Raw genomic sequence first — 22,883 nt, 5'->3', positions numbered from 1 at the left:
GATGGAAAGAAACAAAAGCGGTTTGCTTCAACTTTGCAGGTAAGAAAATGTACTCTAGAAAGGAACATTTCTAAGGTTTCAAATAATTCTGGTTTAAGTGGTACGTATATTGAACTTTTATATAGGCTGTGATCAAAAGAAATAAAAGCGGATTGCTTCTACTTTGCACGTAAGAAAATATGCTCAAGAAAGGAACGTTTCTGAGGTTTCAAATAATTTTGTCTTAAGTCATACATATATTGAACTTTTATACAGGCTGTGATCAAAAGAAATAAAAGCGGTTTGCTTCCACTTTGCAGGTAAGAAAATATACTGTAGAAAGGGGTATTTTCTAAGGGATTCAAATAATTCTGTTTTGAGTGGTAATTATATTGAACTTTTATGTAGGCTGTGATCAAAAGAAATAAAAGCATTTTGCTTCCACTTTGCAGGTAAGAAATTATACTTCAGAAAGGAACATATCCCAGGTTTCAAATAATTCTATTTTAAGTGATACATATATTGAAATTTTATATAGGCTGCGATGGAAAGAAACAAAAGCGGTTTGCTTCAACTTTGCTGGTAAGAAAATGTACTCTAGAAAGGAACATTTCTAAGGTTTCAAATAATTCTGGTTTAAGTGGTACGTATATTGAACTTTTATATAGGCTGTGAGCGAAAGAAATAAAAGCGGATTGCTTCAACTTTGCAGGTAAGAAAATGTACTCTAGAAAGGAACATTTCTAAGGTTTCAAATAATTCTGGTTTAAGTGGTACGTATATTGAACTTTTATATAGGCTGCGATCAAAAGAAATAAAAGGGGATTGCTTCTATTTTGCAGGTAAGAAATTATACTTCAGAAAGGAACATATCCCAGGTTTCAAATAATTCTATTTTAAGTGATACATATATTGAAATTTTATATAGGCTGCGACAGAAAGAAACAAAAGCGGTTTGCTTCAACTTTGCAGGTAAGAAAATGTACTCTAGAAAGGAACATTTCTAAAGTTTCAAATAATTCTGGTTTAAGTGGTACGTATATTGAACTTTTATATAGGCTGTGAGCGAAAGAAATAAAAGCGGATTGCTTCAACTTTGCAGGTAAGAAAATGTACTCTAGAAAGGAACATTTCTAAGGTTTCAAATAATTCTGGTTTAAGTGGTACGTATATTGAACTTTTATATAGGCTGTGATCAAAAGAAATAAAAGCGGATTGCTTCTACTTTGCACGTAAGAAAATATGCTCAAGAAAGGAACGTTTCTGAGGTTTCAAATGATTTTGTCTTAAGTCATACATATATTGAACTTATATATAGGCTGTGAGCGAAAGAAATAAAAGCGGATTGCTTCAACTTTGCAGGTAAGAAAATATACTCTAGAAAGAAACATTTCTAAGTTTTCAAATAATTCTGGTTTAAGTGGTACGTATATTGAACTTTTATATAGGCTGTGAGCGAAAGAAATAAAAGCGGATTGCTTCAACTTTGCAGGTAAGAAAATGTACTCTAGAAAGGAACATTTCTAAGGTTTCAAATAATTCTGGTTTAAGTGGTACGTATATTGAACTTTTATATAGGCTGTGATCAAAAGAAATAAAAGCAGTTTGCTTCCACTTTGCACGTAAGAAAATATATTCTAGAAAGGGACATTTCTCAGATTTCAAATAATTATGTTTTAAGTGATACGTATATGGAACTTTTATATAGACTATGATCGACCTAATGACTACAAATGTAGAATGGTCTGCATTAATGCTAGGTAATTGGCTGTTGGTATACCCACGACATCAAAAATATAGTACTGCATGAAAACAGGAGCTTTTGATCGATAAATCTTGATCCATTGGGGTGGGGGATTAGTTATTAAAGGTAATCTAAGGGGGGACAAGACTTGTGACTTAATTCCATATTTTGTATTTTTTTTTTGTTGGTATGTTTTTTCGCAATGTACGGCCTGTGCCCTTCTGTGACTGGCCCGTGGTACCCCCAACACATATTATTATTCCTAGAGCATTTTCACACGTTTGGATATTCTGACAGATATTTTTATCTGAACAATCATTTTGTCCTTAAACATTTTCAGACATTTCTTGACATAAATCATGCTTTCAATCCATTGGTTTGTGTTTTCGAAAGCCAGCCCCTTTGCAATGACCCACGGAAATTCCCTGTCTGTGACACTCTCTGACTTGCCCGTGGTACCCTCTGGCCAAATTATCTTTCCTGAAGCATTTTCAACCACTTTCCTACAAAAACAACCGTACAAACTGTATACACTAAAATCAACTGTTTGAAAGTAAAGAAAAAAAAATCCCAATAGGGTTTCTTCTGATAACTCATAGCACTCTACGGCTGAACCTTGACATCTTGTACCCATCATCATCACATCTTCATCATTACTGTCTTGAACACTATATTTTCGTTTATCAGCCCAAAAATTACAATAAATATGAAAGTAAATAGTTTGTGGTAACGAACTGTTCAAACAGTTCATGGTAACGAAGTATAGGTAAGACGTGATGTGGCTCAATAGTAACCAAAACTTAAAGAAACAGGGGCTTGGTAACAATAGATACATCAAAAGAATTGAATTCTGATGCTAATTCAAATAACGTAAAACTCATCAAATTTAATGTGACCCGTCAAAATTTAAAAGCCTGAAAAAATTTGCCCAGCTTATGAAAACGGGCAAAACTCTCCCAAAAACTTCAGTGATATTTATACCACAAGAATCAGCATACCGAAAAACCCTACAGTAGAGGTTTCAAGCTCTTATGTGTAAAAATTTGGAATTTTATTAATTTTTTTTTGGCCAGAAGAAAGATCACGGATGCGTGTTTATTATTTGTTTTCTCAGAGGTGGTTTCATCAAACCAGTGATCATAGAAGATCGGGAGAGGGCTAGTTTTGACAAGAAATGGAGAGCTTTAGTGCCAGTTGTAATCTGGCAGTAATGGCTGTTATGACTGTAACAGGAACGACGCAAACCTCACTATCCTAACCGTATCAGCACAAAATTTGCATAGCAAGTTTACCTTACAACTAGATCAGGTTACGGACGTACATGTTACTGTCAGGAAATGATTAACACATATTCAATCTTCACTGAGTAAGAGGAATGACCACTTTACTAAATTGATTTTTATGAATTCAAATGGAACCGTAGCGTCGACCTAATCAGAAGAATGGCCACTAAAGTCAACCGTTTCATTTACTTTAAAATTGAACTAATAAATATGATATAGTTTTGAAATCTACTGGACAATATCTATAAAATAAGCATAGTTTAACTCGTTGTATCATCAAGGAGGCACACTCGTGCCTCTTTAAAGAGGCGAACCACGACAATGTTAAGCGATCTAAGCATCATGGGGAAAATCTGGCCGAAAGTTTCGACCCCCCAATCCCCCCCCCCTTTAACGTTGTCCGATCGGGCTGAAATTCACAAGTTAAGGTCCCCTAGGGCCCAGGAGCTTATCCGCGAAATTTCAGCTCGATCCGATAACTCCTTCCCTGTTTTCCAGAAACCACGCATAGCCACTTAATGTTCATGTTCTCCTTTTGTTTTTTTTCGCCACGCCTACAGGTCACAGCCGACATCGGATCTGGGTGTACGAAGACTCATTCGACGCGGAATTTTCCAAGTAAATTTGCTTGAAAGTTTCGTGGGAAAATCTTAACCCCGCGATTTTCTAGCTTAGAAAAACCCAATTTCCCCATAAGAGCCCATGTTAAGTTTTTTGTTGTTAAAAGTTACGAATTTCAACATTCAAGTACATGAAAATGATCAGCTCGACATGGTGAGACTGACTGAAAGCTTCAAAAAATTCTGTCTTAATCTGTCAAATTTTTATTTGTGAAAAATGACAGAAACCCTTTTTTTTCTGCCACGCCTACAGGTCACAGCCGACATCGGATCTGGGTGTGCGAAGACTCATTCGACGCGGAATTCTCCGAGTAATTTTCCTGGAAAGTTTCGTCGGAAAATCTTAACCTCCCGGTTTTCTAGCTTAGAAAAACCCATTTCCCCATAAGAGCCCATGTTAATATTTGAAATTCTTAAAAGTTATTTAAAAGTTATATTTATACACATGCAGGTATTTCGACTTCAAACATGCCCGGTTAGCTCAGTCGGTAGAGCGTGGGACTTTTAATCCTAAGGTCAAGGGTTCAAGTCCCTTATCAGGCAAAAAAACTTCGTTTTCTTAAAGAGTTAAGGAGGCTGCGTCCCAAAGTCGAACCTTAAAACGTAGAGGAATTAGGAGAGGCAGTCCTAGTTCCTGTACGAGGAGTACAGGAATTATTAAATTACATCCACCATGGATTGTAGAAAAACGTACAGAAATAATATGAAAAAAACTTCGTTTTCTTAAAGAGTTAAAGACGCTGCATCCCAAAGTCGAACCTTAAAACGTACAGGAATTAGGAGAGGCAGTTGGGGGCTGCCGCCCCCCAAAGCCCTCGCTTTTAAAGACTCTTTTGTACAGGTTTTTTGTTTTGTTAATTAAAAGAGGGCCTTTCCGAAGCCAAGAGCGGGGGGTTAGGGGGGCGGCAGCCCCCCACAACAAAAAACCTGTACAAAACCTGTACTGCCTCTCCTAATTTCTGTACGTTTTAAGGTTCGACTTTGGGACGCAGCCTCTTTAACTCTTTAAGAAAACGAAGTTTTTTCATACTATCATATTCAAGGGAGTGAGTGCTTATATCAATAATTCTTTTAGAGGGAAGTTATGGTCATCCATGTCCCATCGCTGAGGGCCCCAATGCCCCTACCCCGACTGTCTCCTCCCCCATTTTGGACTTAAAATTTTTCGAACAGAATTATTAGGGCTCAGAATGTTTGGGACTTTTACAGATTAAAGCCGATTATAAACTCCTTTTATTTTCACGGTTCTTGGTACTTTTACTGGTTCAAATGATTCAAAAACTCGGTTCACTGTCTCTGTACTCAATATTGTAACTGGTCGAACCTATTCAAATTCTATTTCATTTTTACTATTCATGACATTTTTACAGATCAAATCGATTAAAATCTCCTTTCATGGGTTCCTGGTACTTTTACCGAAAAAAAAACAATTAAAATTCCGCATCATTTTCAATGTTCTTAACACTTTCAAACAGTTCGTGGTAACGAACTGTAGTAAGGAGCGACCCGGCTCAATAGTAACCAAAACTCTAAAAAATGGAATTTTGATACCAATAGCTATATCAAAAGAATCGCATTTTAATGCTGGTTTTAAATATATAAGTTTCATCAAGTTTAGTCTTACCCATCAAAAGTTACGAGCCTGAGAAAATTTGCGTTATTTTAGAAAATAGGGGGAAACATCCCCTAAAAGTCATAGAATCTTAACGAAAATCACACCATCAGATTCAGCGTATTAGAGAACCCTATTGTAGAAGTTTCGAGCTCCTATCTACAAAAATGTGGAATTTTGCATTTTTTGCCAGAAAGCAGATCACGGATGCGTGTTTATTTGTTTTTTTGTTTTTTTTTGTTTTTTTTTCCAGGGGTGATCGTACCGACCCAGTTGTCCTAGAATGTTGCAAGAGGGCTCATTGTAACGGAAATGAAAAGTTCTAGTGCCCTTTTTAAGTGACCAAAAAAATTCGAGGGCACCTAGGCCCCCTCCCACGCTAATTATTTTCCCGAAGTCAACGGATCAAAATTCTGAGATAGCCATTTTATTCAACGTAGTCGAAAAACCATATAACTATGTCTTTGGGGACGACTTACTCCCCCACAGTCCCCGTGGGAGGGGCAACAAGTTACAAACTTCACCTGTGCTTACATATAGTAATGGTTATTGGGAAGTATACAGGCGTTTTCAGGAGGATTTTTCTGGTTGGGGGAGGGGTTGAGAAGAGGGGGATATGCTGGGGGAACTTTCCATCGAGAATTTGTCATGGAAGAAGAAAACTTCCATGAAGGGAGAGCAGGATTTACTAGCATTATTTAAAAAAAAAATAAAAAATAAATGTGAAAAAGCTTTTTCAGCTGGAAGTAAGGAACAGCAATAAAACTTAAAACAAACAGAAATTATTACCCATATAAGGGGCTCACCTCCTTATGATACCTAGCTCTTTACGCTAAAGTATTTTTAGTAATTTCAACTATTTATTCTACGGCTTTTGTGATTCAGGGGTCATTCTTAATGAATTGGGATAAAATTTAAGCTTTAGTGTAAAGAGCGAGGTACTGACGATGGGGCGAATCCCCTCATATATGTAATAAAAACATGAGAATACATTATTACCATAACATTTTCTGTTTATCCAACATACCATTTTGCAGTAGCGAGTTTCTCAAGGACAATACTCTCCATAAAAATAAATTGATACAAATTTGTAAATAAGTATGTTTTACTACAGTTTTAACCCTAGTTTTTTCTGGCATCAAGAAAGAATTTTAAACTTAATCTCTGACTTTTTATAATCTAAAACAAAGCTATACTGTATATTAAAGTTAATTAATACAAAACACCGACGATCAACAGATCATACAGCACAACAAAACTGAGAACTCTGCCATATAGCCATCATCCTGATGGCTATGGTTGATGGCTGATGGCATCCTGCCTGATGCCTGATGGCATCCTGATGGCAAATAATAATATGGTGTCTTGTATTGGAGTAGCAAACTGGACCTGTTTTGGTAAAGTCCTTGTTCCACATCAATTATTGTTTGTTAGAAGTGAGTTTCAATCACTTTTCTTTGTGTGTGCGTTTATTTTTGTTTATTTTTTAAGCGTTTGTGACTTTTTTTATGTACATGTTAATCTGATTACAAATACACTTACTACTCTCCCATAGCCTTTGCTATGTTTCTTAGGACAAAGCCGATCAAAATCCTCTCTAATAAATGGGGATATAGCGCAACTCAGCTTGACTCCTGATTCAATATGAAACCATCTACTAGCCTTATCTTCTAATCTAACCGTAATACTGTTATTCTTCTCACAGAATTAATCGCTTCAACGTACAGTATTTCCTGGAAAAATGAAAACACGTTAAATATTGTTTCGATCACTTTTTAAACCCCTAGGATTTAAGTAATTCTAATCTGCACAGATATTTACCAATAGTAACCTCTATGTGTGAGCAATGTTTGGTAATAATATCAACTTTTGTGTTTTCAGAAATCAAAAGTGGTGCTTCAAGTCCACAAGGGAGTTGTGCTCAGCAGCTGTGTGAGTGTGATCGAGCGTTTGCGGAGTGTATCAGGCACTATCCATGTCCTCATAAGAAGGCCTCATGTCCTGATAATCCGCTACGAAATGTTTAAAAAATTTTGACCCTTTTCGCATAACGTAATGACTTGGTTATAAGAAAAAGATCCTTATTAAGTTATATTATTTGTTTGCAAGACTGAATATTTTTGGTAAAATTCCAGATAAAGGGCTTATAATATCTTGGAAAGTAGTTGAGTTAGGTGGATAGAACTTTCTGGAATGGATCCAGAGCCTCAACAATGCACAAGGAAGTGTTCTTAAAGAAATTTACCTCCACCACTTCAATCCCCAAAAGGTATCTTTGATAACCTCCAACAAAACAAAACTTATCAAAATAAAAACTTCAGAAATAGAACTGCCTCTAAAAGAGGTGCAATAAAAATATTTCCAGCCTCAACCTTAGCCAAATTTTGGTTTAAAGGTTTTTTCAACATTTTTACAAACTATCCCTTTAATTAAAAAATAATCCTGATCCTACTAAAAAAGCCCCAGGGCACCCGCACTTTAAAATTGAATCAAGCCAATTAAGTAATGTAGTCTTTGGTTGTAGAGTTTCGTATATGTCTCTCTCTGTGTGCGCTTCGCGCACACAGGGAGAGTAGCTTTTTTCAAATCGAGGTCAAGGCCGAAAGCTTCGACCGAGTCCGTTGTTTTTTGAATTAATGAAAAGGGAACAGTTGTGGCAAAAGTCGAACTGATGGCCAATTGTAGAAAAAGCCAAGACAGATTGTCCAATTAAATGGGCATCAAGGGCAAGGTTAATTTTACCCCTTTGATTGCCGTTGTTACTGTTTTCCACATATGCTACACCTCTCATGTATGTCACTCCACAATGCCGAACTAGAGTCAACCTGTTGAGGTTCTACCTTGCCTTTTCGCAATTATAATTGCCAAATTGACACTTGTAGATTATAACAGACGAAGTCAAATTGTTTATATATAGTCCAATTTGCCTATATATATATAATCATGGTTGTATTTTCAAAAACTAGAGCCAAAGAAAGATAGACTAAAATCCCAAATTTAAGATAAATTGCTTTTTGCCAAAGTTGATAAATGTATAGACCTTCCAAACCCCGAAAAAAAGAAATAGTGGATGTAACAGCTTGACAATATCCTACCAGGATATGTCTTGGGCCCTGCATTCAGTCCAAAGCTTTCGCCACCCTAACTCGACTACTTTTCAAGATAATTAAATGCCAATAATCCAGAAATTTACTAATATTTATACTGACAATTGCATAGGTCAAACTTTTTCTTTTAAACTGTCAATTTTTTCACGGTTGTTTCAGTAATAGTGATTGTGTAATGATAGTACTGTTTAAGAACAGTCTCTTTCATTTTCTTCGAAGCCATAGTAAGAGGTACTTTTATTGAAATGAATAATAAAACAAAACAACCGGCACTTGACAACGATTTTACAAGATGAGACCGTGACCTTGAAAGTGGCTGACTTCACCTAACACCTCGTGTATGTCAACTTACCTTATAGTTTATAATCTGCTACGTCACAAAAACTTCTCTGCTCTGTACTAACAATACAGAAAAAGCGTTATAAATAGTACAGTTGTTGCGTATGTGGATGTATTACATTTTTGTGTATTTAAGTGTCGTTCGTTTGTCTATGCAAGTTTTATTTGGAAGCTGTACTCTTTGACAAAAAATTTTCAAAGAAAATGTGGGTTAGCATTGCCATCATTAAAATAAACTGAACTATTAGGCTATTTAAAGTAATAATTAATTTTGATGCATTTTAAAAAGCCTTTTATGCTTTGTGGGGGTCTGGGCATAACTTTTTTTGCCCTTCACAGATTCCCTCCACCTTAAAGTCCTCATGAATACAGTGCTTAAGCATTTTCAGGGCCTTTTTAAGATAAAAAGAAAAAGGATATAACAGGGCTAAGTAGTCCAATTTTCAAAAATTACCTTCAAAACTACTGAATATTCAAAATGAGTTAAAAAGTAAAATATCTTACGTTATGTCAGATTCTCATACTTAAAGGCTAATCCCTCTTTCCCCATTTCAGGACTAAAGAAAAGATTTAAATTGCAAGTGTCTTTCAAGAATAGAAATAGAAAATCTCAATTAAATATAGTAGTTTTATCAGCGGATATAAAAAGAGGTGCACCAAAAAGAGCTTTTTAATCATTTCCATTGTTATCTGCGTAAACTTCATATTTGATGAGCTAAAAATAAAAAAAAGAGGAATAAGAAGAAAAAGGAACATCCATTCAAACTCCAATTGATCAAAATTTTAGAAACTGCCCGTTACTAGTTTTTTAATAGAATTTTTATTAATGTTGTTATATCTCTGGTATCTACTAGTCGTGTTTAATGTTTATAATTTTATATTAAATAAATATTTTCGTTACGTGTTGAGCAGTGATTCTAGTTGGTCAAGATCTATAGGTGTAGTTAAATAGAAAACAAGAGCTAAGAGCTCATATGGCACTTGTGACGGGGCGAGAAGAGCTAAGAGCCAAGAGATCATATGGTATGAGCTCTAAAAAAATTCTATGAATCAATAAATCGATTCAAAAAGTAAGATAAGAGGCTTAATGCCGGTCAGGATTTAAAATAAGAGCTCTGAGTCACGACGTCCTTCTAAATATCAAAATTCATTAAGATCTGATCACCCACTCGTAAGTTATAAATACCTAATTTTTTCTAATCTTTCCTCTTCCCTTAGCCCCCCAGATGGTCGAATCTAGGAAAACGACTTTATCAAGTCAAATTGTGCAGCTCCCTGACACGCCTACCAATTTTCATCGTCCTAGCACGTCCAGAAGCACCAAACTCACCAAATCACTGCACCCCTCCCCCAACTCCCCCAAAGAGAGCGAATCCAGTACGATTCTGTCAATCACGTATCAAGGACATTTGTTTATTCTATCCACCAAGCTTCATCCCGATTCCTCCACTCCAAGTATTTTTCCAAATTTCCTCCTCCAACTCCCCCCAATATCAAAAGATCTGGTCGGGATTTGAAGTAAGAGCTCTGAGACATGAATTCCTTCTAAAAATCAAATTTCATTGAGATCCGATCATCTATTCGTAAGATAAAAATACCCCAATTTTCACGTTTTCCAAGAACTCCGGTTTCCCCCTCCAACTCCCCCCAATGTCAAAGGATCTGGTCGGAATTTAAAATTAGAACTTTAAAGCACAAGATCCTTCTAAATATCAAATTTCATTAGGATCTGGTCACCCTTTTGTAAGTTACAAATACCTCAATTTTCAAAGCTACCCCCCCCCCAATTCCACAAAAGAGAGCAGATCCGGTCCGGTTATGTCAGTCACGTATCTTAGACAGGTTTCTAGTCTTCCCATCCAGTTTCATCCTGATCTCATCGCTTTAAGTATTTTCTTAAATTTCCGGTCCCCCCAACTGCCCCGTCCCCCCAATTACGCTTGATCTGGTTGAGATTTAAAATAAGAGATCTGAGTTACGAGGTCCTTCTAAATATGAAGTTTCATGAAGATCCGATCACTCCTTCGTAAGTTAAAAATACGTCATTCCCCCCCCCCCACAATAGAGCGGATCCGTTCCAATTATGTAAATCACTTATGCAAGACTTCTGCTTATTTTTCCTACCAAGTTTCATCCCGATCCCTCCAATCTAAGCGTTTTCCATGATTTTAGGTTCCCCCACCCCAAACTTCCCCCAATGTCACCAGATCCGGTCAGGATTTAAAATAAGAGCTTTGAGACACGATATCCTTCTAAATATCAAATTTCATTCTGATCCAATCATCCGTTCGTAAGTTAAAAATACATCGTTTTTTCTAATTTTTCAGAATTAACCCCTCCACCAACTACCCCAAAGAGGGCGGATCCGTTCCGGTTATGTCAATCATGTATCTAGGACTCGTGATTATTTTCCCCACCAGGTTTCATAACGATCCCTCCACTCTAAGTGTTTTCCAAGTTTTAGGTTTCCCCCTCCCACCCCCCCACCCCCCAATGTCACCAGATCTGGTCGAGATTTAAAATAAGAGCTCTAAGATACGATATACTTCTAAACATCAAATTTCATTGAGATCGGATCACCCGTTCGTAAGTTAAAAATACCTCATTTTTTCTAATTTTTCAGAATTACCCCCCCCCCCCCCCAACTACCCCAAAGAGATCGGACCCGTTCCGATTATTTCAATCATGTATCTTGGATGTGTGCTTATTTTTCCCATCAAGTTTCATCCCGATCCCTCCACTCTAAGTGTTTTCCGAGATTTTAGGTTTCCCCCCTCCAACTCCCCCCAACGTCATCAAATCCAGTTGGGATTTGAAATAAGAGCTGTGAGACACAATACCATTCCAAACATCAAATTTCATTAAGATCCCATCACCCGCTCATAAGTTAAAAATACTTCATTTTTTCTATTTTTCCAAATTAACCGGCCCCCCACTCCCCCCCCAGATGATCAAATCGGGAAAAAGACTATTTTTAATTTAATCTGATCCGGTCCCTGATACGCCTGACAAATTTCATCGTCCTAGCTTACCTGGAAGTGCCTAAAGTAGCAAAACCGGGACCGACAGACAGACCGACAGAATTTGCGATTGCTATATGTCACTTGGTTAATACCAAGTGCCATAAAAAAGCTTTTTCAACAGAAGGTAAGGAGCGACATTAAAAGTTAAAACGAACTGAAATTATTCTGTATATGAAAGGGACTGTCCCCTCCTAAACGCCCCGCTCTTTACGCTAAAGCTTTTCATTGTTTTAAAAAGTAGGCCTGTTACAAAGAGTCAAGCTTTAGCGTAATTTTAGCTATCCGTTAGAATGATCGTGACATTCTAGAACCACTAGATTGATACGATCACCCTTGGGAAAAGAAAAAAAAAACAAACAAAAAAACAAATAAACGTGCATTCGTGATCTTTCTTCTGGCAAAAAAAAAAAAAAAAATACAACATCCCACATTTCTATTGATAGAAGCTTGAAACCTCTACAGTAAGGTTCTTTGGTAAGCTGAATCTGATGGTGTGATTTTCATTAAGACTTTATGATTTTTAAAGGGTGTTTTCTCCTTTTTTGAAAATAATGCAAATTTTTTCAGGCTCGTAACTTTTGATGGGTAAGACTAAACTTGATGAAGATTATACATTTAAAATCAGCATTTCAATCTAATTCTTTTGATATATCTTTTGGTAAAAAATTCCGTTTTTTATCGTTTTGGTTACTATTGAGCCAGGTCACTCCTTACTCCAGTTCGTTACCGCGAACTACACAGTGAGCCTCAATGCCCGTCAGGTTAACTAATAACTACTGAATTCACAGATGTATTCCGCTGCGGAATTTGGAGTGAATGAGCAACATTGTCGATTCCGTTAATTGAAAATGAGCTTGATGAAACCCGGGGAATGGGAGAAACTGAGGAGTTTATTCGAGAGATTAGAAGAAAGGACAAAGTAATTGGATATGGTGTATAAATTACAATTGTTGTCATCCACCTTCTCCGTAAGTTATTTTAGTTGAATGATTTGCCACAAATCCTTATAAGGACTGCACTAAAAAAAATAATAAAGAAGGGTCTCTTTTTGCCCGCATGAATAAAAGGTTATGCCATGTTAATTAGGCCATCCTGGCTGAGTGGTTGGCACGCTGGCGTGGGAATTCTGTGTCCAAGGGGCACGGATTCAATCCCAGTTGTGACCAGTTATTTATTTTGGGACGGGGGTCAGTGGCATGACTGTGTAAGCTCAGCCAGAGTCGACCCAGCTCAAATGGGTACCTGGAGAAATCTGGGGAAGGTAAGCAGGAAGGTATGTGAAAGCACAGGATGGCCGGCCCCCAACCCCCTATTGCACTTCCTGGCTGAAGGGCCATGAAACGGAGATCAGCACCACCGGTTTGGACCTTAAGGGTCTAGTGCCGTCTTACTTACTTACATATTAATGAAAATTTGAGAAATGGATACATAGCTCAAATTAGGCCATCGAAAGATGTTTTTGAATTTAAATTTCCACCACCTTCTGCCTTAGGACAGTAAATCCTTAAAAATCTAGAATATTGGTATACTAATTGAACGAATCAGTGTTCCTACACTGGGCCTTATCCAGATTTTTTTTTTGGGGGGGGGGGGGAAGAGTTTTCACTGAAATTCATCATTTTAATCTGGTCCTTTTCCTTTTTATGTCCCAGTGACTCATTGATTTTAATCCAAGTCCGCTTCATGCTTCCATTTATCTGTTCAAACTCTTTTCTGTAATAAGCTCTTTCAGCGTACCGTTTAATTTTATTCAGCCGATTTCTTTACACATTGAAAGTCAGGAGTTTCTCATTCGTGGGGTCTTTTAAATAATCTTTCTACAGTCAATCTTCATTTTTACAAAAACAAGGATACCAGTCGTTGTCCATACTTTCCGAAGGTTTTTTTTTAACTTTCTTTAAGGGGCAAAAATTTTAAACTCAGCTAAAAATATATCCATAAAGAAATTATAAGCCTTTTCTGCACATTTTCTTTTGAAAACTTCCGAAAAATCAACATGTTCCAAATTTACAGCCAGATTTTTCAAACTATTTTGATAAATCTCGATGTTTAACCTCATCTTTTGGTGGTCTCCTCTTTAAACTATCTATTTTACTCATCAACATAAGGTGGTCTGATCCATCAATAACAAGTACATCGGCCGTACAACAATTCAATAACTGCCCAAAACTAATATATTATCTATTAAAGTTGCCGAAGAATGTGTTATTCTCTTTGGAATTGTTACTAAAGGATAGAAATAAGACGACAGCATTGTATTAAGGGGATCAACACAATCGCCTGGATTTAATAGATCAATATTGAAATCTCCCATTAACACTACCTTTTTCTTTTTTTTGCAACTTGCGAAAGTAGACTGTCAAATACATCTAAAAAATCTTTCTTCGAAAATGATGGTAGTTTATATATTATTCCAAACAGTACCTTTTCTTACCATGACGACCTTATTTCAATACAAAATGTTTTGAGTTTACCTCCAAGCCAGAGTGAAAGGTCATGTCTTACCTCATAATCTACATTACTTCTTATTAAAGTGGCTAGTCCTCCTCTCTGCATAAAAGAGCGACCTTTATATTCAACCTTATACCCTGGAACAGAAAAATCCATTACATTCAGGTTCTCATCGCTTGAAAACGTTTCATATAGGCCTACAAATAATGGTTGCGATTTAAGACACTCCATTGTCCACAGCAAAGAACATTTAGCCGATCGGAATCCTTGGCAGTTCCAAAAAAGTAACGAATTTACATACATCCCATTCAGTAAAATCTTCAAGTTCAACGTATGAACTATCATTAGGGTACTTTTTTAATCCAGCTTTAAATCCCGACTGACCAAACGAAACATCTGAAAACACATCATCAATAACTAATCTATTTACCTAATAATTTTTCAATCGATCACGGGACCCTGACATGACCTAAGCGCAAAAAGAAATTAATAAAGAGTACAAGCAGAGACAAAAAAAGTGAAAAGCATAACTGAGAAAAAGAAACAAAAAAGTAGGGTATCAAGAGAAGCCCGATCCAAGTTTAACTTTTCTAAGTAAATATCCGGAAAAGTGGTAACTTCGCTGAATGCACTTGCTACTCCTTTGGTTTTTTTCTTCACAGCTTCATAAAAATTTTCTTGGTATGGTTCAAGCTGAGATTCTTGAACCGTTAATACCTCATGCGTGCCGTAACAGAAAACAACATAGTGTGATCCGTTTTTCTTTTGAAGAGTATCCACAATTCGAACCGGCCATTTTGGACATCCTTTGAATTTTGCAAACACTAGTCCTCTAATTTTGAATCCTAGAGGCATATCGGATAGTTAGAAAAATGTTACCTTTTAATTGCCTTTCTTATTTATAGACGTGCCAGCCTTCGTCTGTTTCTCATTAAATTTATCCAGAAAAAGTATCCAAAAAAGATTTAATTTCTTCGTCACTGAGTAATTAGATCTAGTACTTTTACAAAACGTATAAGTTAACTCTATTGCGTAACACTGAAATCACTATTCAAAATATAATCGTTTTTCAACACTGGTATTAACTGGACGAAGTCTGAATGAACATTGAACAACAACAGAAACAATGCAAAGAGATTTGAACTGATTTGACCACTGAAAGTACCAACAGCAAAGGCAATGAAATGATTATTTGAATCAATTTGATCAGTTATAGCACTAGCAAAAATGAAAATGAAATGATGCTGAAACAGATGGATCATTAAAATTAGCAAGAAGAAATGAAAGGGTGATATGAATCAATTTGATCAGTGAAAGTACTAAGAACCATGAAAGTATATGGGGTTTTAATCAGTTTGACCTGTAAAAGTATCAAAACAAAACAATAAAATTAGATATAATCGATTTGAACACTAAAAGTACCAAAAACAGAGATAATGAAATAAGTGTTTGAATGGATCACTAAAGTAGCAAGAAGAATGAAAATAAAAGGGCGATTAGGATCGATTTGACCAGTAAAAGTACCAACAAACACGAAAATAAAAGGGGGTTTTAATCAGTTTTATCTCCAAAGTATTCAGAACAGAGACAATGAAATTAGCATTTGAATCAATTTGACCAATAAAACTACCAAGAACGGTGAAAATGAAAGGTTTTAATTGTTTTAAAAAGTAGAATTGTGGCAAAGAGTCAAACTTTAGCGTAAAGAGCCAGGGATTGCGGAGGGGACGACCAATTTCATATACGGAGTAATTTCTGTTCGTTTTAAGTTTTAATGTCGCTCCTTACGTTCAATTAAAAAACTATTTTTTTTTATTTAATTTCTGAACATTTTTGAATTAATGCATGTTTGATTTTGGCTCTCCCAACATAAATTATTAAAATGAAATTTGCATATTAATTCTTTTTTTTGGCTAAATGGCTTTCTCTTAGTTTTGATCAGAGGATTTTGAGAAACAAAGAGTGGGGAAGGAGGAGTAGTTGCCCTCCAATTTTGGCTCAATAGTAAACGAAACTCTAAAAAACGGAATTTTGATGCTAAAAGACACATCAAAAGAATCGAATTTTCATGCTGATTTTAAATATATAAGTTTCATCAAATTTAGTCTTTGTCATCAAAAGTTACGAGCCTGAGAAAATTTGCCTTATTTTGGAAAATACGGGAAAACAGCCTCTAAAAGTCATAGAATCTTAACAAAAATTACACCATCGCATTCAGCGTATCCGAGAACCCTATAGGAAAAATTTCAAGCTCCTATCTACAAAAATGTGGAATTTCGTATTTTTTGCCAGAAGACAGATCACGGGTGCGTGTTTATTTGTTGTTTTTTTTTGGTTTTTCCCCAGGGGTCATCGTACCGACCCAGTGGTCCTAGAATGTCGCAAGAGGGCTCATTCTAACGGAAATGAAAAGTTCTAGTGCCCTTTTTAAGTGACCAAAAAAATTGGAGGGCACCTAGGCCCCCTCCCATCCTCATTTTTCCCAAAGTCAACGGATCAAAATTTTGAGATAGCCATTTTGTTCCGCATAGTCGAAAACTATAATAATTATGTCTTTGGGGATGAATTACTCCCCCACAGTCCCGGGGGGAGGGGATGCAAGTTAAAAACTTTGACCAGTGTTTACATACAGTATTGGTTATTGGGAAGTGTACAGACGTTTTCAGGGGGATTTTTTTTTGGTTTGGGGTGGGGTTGAGCGGAAGGGGACATGTGAGAAAATCTTTCCTTGGAGGAATATGTCATGAGGGACGAGAAATTTAATGAAAAGTGCGCGGGATATTCTACCATTACTATAAAAGAAACAATGAAAAAATAAACATAAAAAAGTTTTTTTCAATTGAAAGTATGGAGTAGCATTAAAACTTAAAACAAACAGAGATTATTACGCATATGAGGGGTTCTAAAAATACTTTAGCATAAAGAGCGAGGTATTTAGGAGGAGATAAATGCCTCGCTCTTTATGCTAAAGTATTTTTAGTAATTTCAACTATTTATTCTACGGCCTTTCTGATTCAGGGATCATTCTTAAAGAATTGGGGCAAAACTCAAGATTTAGTGTAAAGAGCGAGGTATTAACGAGGGGACAAACCCCCTCATATACATAATAAAAATACAAGAATATAAAAGTTTGTTACGTAAGTCAATTCTTAAGTTACGTATATTTTTTACTAATAAAAACGTTCGTCAAAAATTAAAAGTTCTAGTTGCCTTTTTAAGTAACCGAAAAATTGGAGGGCTGACAGACGAAGGCTGGCACGTCTATAAATAAGAAAGGCAATTAAAAGGTAACATTTTTCTAACTATCCGATATGCCTCTAGGATTCAAAATTAGAGGACTAGTGTTTGCAAAATTCAAAGGATGTCCAAAATGGCCGGTTCGAATTGTGGATACTCTTCAAAAGAAAAACGGATCACACTATGTTGTTTTCTGTTACGACACGCATGAGGTATTAACGGTTCAAGAATCTCAGCTTGAACCATACCAAGAAAATTTTTATGAAGCTGTGAAGAAAAAAACCAAAGGAGTAGCAAGTGCATTCAGCGAAGTTACCACTTTTCCGGATATTTACTTAGAAAAGTTAAACTTGGATCGGGCTTCTCTTGATATCCTACTTTTTTGTTTCTTTTTCTCAGTTATGCTTTTCACTTTTTTTTTGTCTCTGCTTGTACTCTTTATTAATTTCTTTTTGCGCTTAGGTCATGTCAGGGTCCCGTGATCGATTGAAAAATTATTAGGAAAATAGATTAGTTATTGATGATGTGTTTTCAGATGTTTCGTTTGGTCAGTCGGGATTTAAAGCTGGATTAAAAAAGTACCCTAATGATAGTTCATACGTTGAACTTGAAGATTTTACTGAATGGGATGTATGTAAATTCGTTACTTTTTTGGAACTGCCAAGGATTCCGATCGGCTAAATGTTCTTTGCTGTGGACAATGGAGTGTCTTAAATCGCAACCATTATTTGTAGGCCTATATGAAACGTTTTCAAGCGATGAGAACCTGAATGTAATGGATTTTTCTGTTCCAGGGTATAAGGTTGAATATAAAGGTCGCTCTTTTATGCAGAGAGGAGGACTAGCCATTTTAATAAGAAGTGATGTAGATTATGAGGTAAGACGTGACCTTTCACTCTGGCTTGAAGGTAAACTCGAAACATTTTTTATTGAAATAAGGTCGTCATGGTAAGAAAAGGTACTGTTTGGAATAACATATAAACTACCATCATTTTCGAAGAAAGATTTTTTAGATGTATTTGACAGTCTACTTTCGCAAGTTGCAAAAAAAAGAAAAAGGTAGTGTTAATGGGAGATTTCAATATTGATCTATTAAATCCAGGCGATTGTGTTGATCCCCTTAATACAATGCTGTCGTCTTATTTCTATCCTTTAGTAACAATTCCAAAGAGAATAACACATTCTTCGGCAACTTTAATAGATAATATATTAGTTTTGGGCAGTTATTGAATGGTTGTACGGCCGATGTACTTGTTATTGATGGATCAGACCACCTTATGTTGATGAGTAAAATAGATAGTTTAAAGAGGAGACCACCAAAAGATGAGGTTAAACATCGAGATTTATCAAAATAGTTTGAAAAATCTGGCTGTAAATTTGGAACATGTTGATTTTTCGGAAGTTTTCAAAAGAAAATGTGCAGAAAAGGCTTATAATTTGTTTATGGATATATTTTTAGCTGAGTTTAAAATTGTTGCCCCTTAAAGAAAGTTAAAAAAAAACCTTCGGAAAGTATGGATAACGACTGGTATCCTTGTTTCTGTAAAAATGAAGATTGACTGTAGAAAGATTATTTTAAAAGACCCCACGAATGAGAAACTCCTGACTTTCAATGTGTAAAGAAATCGGCTGAATAAAATTAAACGGTACGCTGAAAGAGCTTATTACAAAAAAGAGTTTGAACAGATAAATGGAAGCATGAAGCGGACTTGGATTAAAATCAATGAGTCACTGGGACATAAAAAGGAAAAGGACCAGATTAAAATGATGAATTTCAGTGAAAACTCTCCCCCCCCCCAAAAAAAAAAAATCTGGATAAGGCCCAGTGTAGGAACACTGATTCGTTCAATTAGTATACCAATATTCTAGATTTTTAAGGATTTACTGTCCTAAGGCAGAAGGTGGTGGAAATTGAAATTCAAAAACATCTTTCGATGGCCTAATTTGAGCTATCTAACCATTTCTCAAATTTTCATTAACATGTAAGTAAGTAAGACGGCAGTAGAGCCTTAAGGTCCAAACCGGTGGTGCTGATCTCCGTTTCATGGCCCTTTAGCCAGGAAGTGCAATAGGGGGTTGGGGGCCGGCCATCCTGTGCTTTCACATACCTTCCTGCTTACCTTCCCCAGATTTCTCCAGGTACCCATTTAGAGCTGGGTCGACTCTGGCTGAGCTTACACAGTCATGCCACTGACCCCCGTCCCAAAATAAATAACTGGTCACAACTGGGATTGAATCCGTGCCCCTTGGACACAGAATTCCCACGCCAGCGTGCCAACCACTCAGCCAGGATGGCCTAATTAACATGGCATAACCTTTTATTCATGCGGGCAAAAAGAGACCCTTCTTTATAATTTTTTTTAGTGCAGTCCTTATAAGGATTTGTGGCAAATCATTCAACTAAAATAACTTACGGAGAAGGTGGATGACAACAATTGTAATTTATACACCATATCCAATTACTTTGTCCTTTCTTCTAATCTCTCGAATAAACTCCTCAGTTTCTCCCATTCCCCGGGTTTCATCAAGCTCATTTTCAATTAACGGAATCGACAATGTTGCTCATTCACTCCAAATTCCGCAGCGGAATACATTTGTGAATTCAGTAGTTATTAGTTAACCTGACGGGCATTGAGGCTCACTGTGTAGTTCGCGGTAACGAACTGGAGTAAGGAGCGACCTGGCTCAATAGTAACCAAAACGATAAAAAACGGAATTTTTTACCAAAAGATATATCAAAAGAATTAGATTGAAATGCTGATTTTAAATGTATAATCTTCATCAAGTTTAGTCTTACCCATCAAAAGTTACGAGCCTGAAAAAATTTGCATTATTTTCAAAAAAGGAGAAAACACCCTCTAAAAATCATAAAGTCTTAATGAAAATCACACCATCAGATTCAGCTTACCAAAGAACCTTACTGTAGAGGTTTCAAGCTTCTATCAATAGAAATGTGGGATGTTGTATTTTTTTTTTTTTTGCCAGAAGAAAGATCACGAATGCATGTTTATTTGTTTTTTTGTTTGTTTTTTTTTCTTTTCCCAAGGGTGATCGTATCAATCTAGTGGTTCTAGAATGTCACGATCATTCTAATGGATACTAAAATTACGCTAAAGCTTGACTCTTTGTAACAGTTCTACTTTTTAAAACAATAAAAAAATTTAGCGTAAAGAGCTGGGCGTTTAGGAGGGGACAGTCCCTTTCATATACAGAATAATTTCAGTTCGTTTTAACTTTTAATGTCGCTCCTTACCTTCTGTTGAAAAAGCTTTTTTATGGCACTTGGTATTAACCAAGTGACATATAGCAATCGCAAATTCTTTCGGTCTGTCTGTTGGTCCCGGTTTTGCTACTTTAGGCACTTCCAGGTAAGCTAGGACGATGAAATTTGGCGAGCGTATCAAGGACCGGACCAGATTAAATTAAAAATAGTCTTTTTCCCGATTTGATCATCTGGGGGGGGAGTGGGGGGCCGGTTAATTCGGAAAAATAGAAAAAATGAAGTATTTTTAACTTATGAGCGGGTGATGGGATCTTAATGAAATTTGATGTTTGGAATGGTATTGTGTCTCACAGCTCTTATTTCAAATCCCAACCGGATTTGATGACGTTGGGGGGAGTTGGAGGGGGGAACCCTAAAATCTCGGAAAACACTTAGAGTGGAGGGATTGGAATGAAACTTGATGGGAAAAATAAGCACATATCCAAGATACATGATTGAAATAATCGGAACGGGTCCGATCTCTTTGGGGTAGTTGGGGGGGGGGGGGGTAATTCTGAAAAATTAGAAAAAATGAGGTATTTTTAACTTACGAACGGGTGATCCGATCTCAATGAAATTTGATGTTTAGAAGTATATCGTATCTTAGAGCTCTTATTTTAAATCTCGACCAGATCTGGTGACATTGGGGGGGGGGGGTGGTAGGGGGAAACCTAAAACTTGGAAAACACTTAGAGTGGAGGGATCGTTATGAAACCTGGTGGGGAAAATAATCACGAGTCCTAGATACATGATTGACATAACCGGAACGGATCCGCCCTCTTTGGGGTAGTTGGGGGAGGGTTTAATTCTGAAAAATTAGAAAAAATGATGTATTTTTAACTTACGAACGGGTGATTGGATCTCAATGAAATTTGATATTTAGAAGGATATCGTGTCTCAAAGCTCTTTTTTTAAATCCTGACCGGATCTGGTGACATTGGGGGAAGTTTGGGGTGGGGGAACCTAAAATCATGGAAAACGCTTAGATTGGAGGGATCGGGATGAAACTTGGTAGGAAAAATAAGCAGAAGTCTTGCATAAGTGATTTACATAATTGGAACGGATCCGCTCTATTGTGGGGGGGGGGGGAAATGACGTATTTTTAACTTACGAAGGAGTGATCGGATCTTCATGAAACTTCATATTTAGAAGGACCTCGTAACTCAGATCTCTTATTTTAAATCTCAACCAGATCAAGCGTAATTAGGGGGACGAGGCAGTTGGGGGGACCGGAAATTTAAGAAAATACTTAAAGCGATGAGATCAGGATGAAACTGGATAGGAAGAATAGAAACCTGTCTAAGATACGTGACTGACATAACCGGACCGGATCTGCTCTCTTTTGTGGAATTGGGGGGGGGGGGGTAACTTTGAAAATTGAGGTATTTGTAACTTACGAAAGGGTGACCAGATCCTAATGAAATTTGATATTTAGAAGGATCTTGTGCTTTAAAGTTCTAATTTTAAATTCCGACCAGATCCTTTGACATTGGGGGGAGTTGGAGGGGGAAACAGGAGTTCTTGGAAAACGTGAAAATTGGGGTATTTTTATCTTACGAATAGATGATCGGATCTCAATGAAATTTGATTTTTAGAAGGAATTCATGTCTCAGAGCTCTTACTTCAAATCCCGACCAGATCTTTTGATATTGGGGGAGTTGGAGGGGGAAATTTGGAAAAACACTTGGAGTGGAGGAATCGGGATGAAGCTTGGTGGATAGAATAAACAAATGTCCTTGATACGTGATTGAAAGAATCGTACTGGATTCGCTCTCTTTGGGGGAGTTGGGGGAGGGGTGCAGTGATTTGGTGAGTTTGGTGCTTCTGGACGTGCTAGGACGATGAAAATTGGTAGGCGTGTCAGGGAGCTGCACAATTTGACTTGATAAAGTCGTTTTCCTAGATTCGACCATCTGGGGGGCTAAGGGAAGAGGAAAGATTAGAAAAAATTAGGTATTTATAACTTACGAGTGGGTGATCAGATCTTAATGAATTTTGATATTTAGAAGGACGTCGTGACTCAGAGCTCTTATTTTAAATCCTGACCGGCATTAAGCCTCTTATTTTACTTTTTGAATCAATCTATTGATTCATAGAATTTTGTTAGAGCTCATACCATATGATCTCTTGGCTCTTAGCTCTTCTCGCCCCGTCACAAGTGCCATATGAGCTCTTAGCTCTTGTTTTCTATTTAACTACACCTATAGATCTTGACCAACTAGAATC

General features: G+C 36.7%; 2 long non-coding RNA genes across 5 annotated transcripts in view; one reads left to right on the top strand and one right to left on the bottom strand.

The window, feature by feature from the left end:
* Positions 1 to 6,786: 6,786 nt before the first annotated feature.
* On the bottom strand, positions 6,787 to 15,251 carry LOC136035319 (uncharacterized). The gene is made up of 3 exons (XR_010619392.1): positions 15,038 to 15,251; positions 14,213 to 14,295; positions 6,787 to 6,971 (listed from the first exon to the last, which is right to left on the bottom strand). It is a non-coding gene; the product is annotated as an uncharacterized LOC136035319 (long non-coding RNA).
* A 2,148-nt stretch (positions 15,252 to 17,399) lies between these two features.
* Positions 17,400 to 22,883, top strand: part of LOC136035318 (uncharacterized) — a 117,962-nt gene continuing 112,478 nt past the window's right edge. For 3 of the 4 annotated variants that reach the window (XR_010619390.1, XR_010619389.1, XR_010619388.1), the window contains exons 1-2: positions 17,401 to 17,445; positions 18,190 to 18,272. This is a non-coding gene — a long non-coding RNA (uncharacterized LOC136035318). Of the gene's footprint in view, positions 17,446 to 18,189; positions 18,273 to 22,883 lie in introns of all 4 variants that reach the window. The other variant, XR_010619391.1, reaches the window with a different exon arrangement.

This window comes from Artemia franciscana, chromosome 14 (assembly GCF_032884065.1).
Source record: "Artemia franciscana chromosome 14, ASM3288406v1, whole genome shotgun sequence".
Classification (NCBI taxonomy): Eukaryota; Metazoa; Arthropoda; class Branchiopoda; order Anostraca; family Artemiidae; genus Artemia; species Artemia franciscana.
Note: the sequence above shows the minus strand (reverse complement) of the source record. Positions and strands in the feature narration are given on the sequence as shown.